The sequence below is a fragment of the Orycteropus afer genome, unplaced genomic scaffold, assembly GCF_000298275.1.
Source record: "Orycteropus afer afer isolate SDZICR_OR568_19922 unplaced genomic scaffold, OryAfe1.0 scaffold00037, whole genome shotgun sequence".
NCBI classification, from domain to species: Eukaryota; Metazoa; Chordata; class Mammalia; order Tubulidentata; family Orycteropodidae; genus Orycteropus; species Orycteropus afer.
This window is the reverse complement of record NW_006921624.1, coordinates 4708953-4710184: the sequence shown is the minus strand read 5'-3', so window position 1 is coordinate 4710184 and position 1232 is coordinate 4708953. Positions and strand designations below refer to the sequence as shown.

Genomic DNA, 1232 nt, shown 5'->3' with positions numbered 1-1232 from the left:
AAAGATCTCTTTAAAGTGTTAAAAAGCAAAGATATCACTTTGAAGATGGAAGTCAGCTGATCCAAGCCATGGTATTTTCAATAGCCTCATGTACGTGTGAAAGCTGGTCAATGAATAAGGAAGACCAAAGAAGAACTGATGCATTTGAATTATAGTGTTGATAAAGAATATTAAATATACCATGGACTGACAGAAAAACAAACAAATCTATCTTGGAAGAATTATAGTCAGAATGATCCGTAGAAGTGAAGACGGTAAGACTTCATCTCACGTACTTTGGATATTTGGACATGTTATCAGGAGAGACCAGTCCCTAGAGGCAGACATCATGCTTGGTACAGCAGAGGGTCAGCAAAAAAAGAGGAAGAGGGAGGGGAGGGAACACTGCAAAGAAAATTTTTTAATGATAAAAAAGAAAAATTGAGGAAGACCTTCAAAAAGATGGACTGACACAGAGGTTGCAAAATGAGCTCAAACATACAATAATTGTGAGGATGGCCCAAGACCATGTAGTATTTGTTCTATGTACGTAGGGTCGATGGCACCTAAGAACAACAATCGACTCTCTATCTCCCATCCATCTTCAATTCCTATAGTTTGGTGTTCCTCTTTACTTCTCTTTTGATTTGTAGATATATTACATGAATGACTATATGCTGGTGGGTGATTTTTAAATTTTATGTATATTTCAAGCCTTGGTGGTTGAAATAGTTACAAAACACAGAATTCAGATTTCTTGAGCCCTAAGTATAGGCTATGAATTAGCTTCCTATCAAAATCAAGATTTTTATTTTCACTAGGCTGGTAAGCATGATACTTCTTTGACCAAGTTACATGTTTTTACATTATTTCTTTCTGGATATGTGCGCATGTAGTTTTTGTAAATAACAAAGCTATGTTTAATGAATGAATGGTCTACAAACCTGACAATGACAATTTCATGACAAGGTCTTAGCTCTACCAAAAATGACCAGAATGTTTAAAATAACATTTTTCTTCTGAAATCTGGCAGAATTTCAATATACATCCAATTCCTTCTGCTAGATCAATTTCATCACAAGTTAAACAAATCAAATTTGTGCTAGTGTGGGTAGAACAAGTCCAAGAAAAGGGAAAAGACTAAAAGCCCTATAATAAAGATTGAAAAATTTATCCTATTATTTCCTTACTAGGAACTCTGGTAGCATAGTGCCTAAGGCAGTTGACTGCTAACCAGAAGGCTGGCAGTTCAA

General features: G+C 35.4%; 1 protein-coding gene across 1 annotated transcript in view; it reads right to left on the bottom strand.

Annotated features, from left to right (window-relative positions):
- Positions 1 to 1232, bottom strand: part of MEGF9 (multiple EGF like domains 9) — a 151739-nt gene that overhangs the window by 78005 nt on the left and 72502 nt on the right. The gene's annotated exons all lie outside the window — the stretch shown is intronic.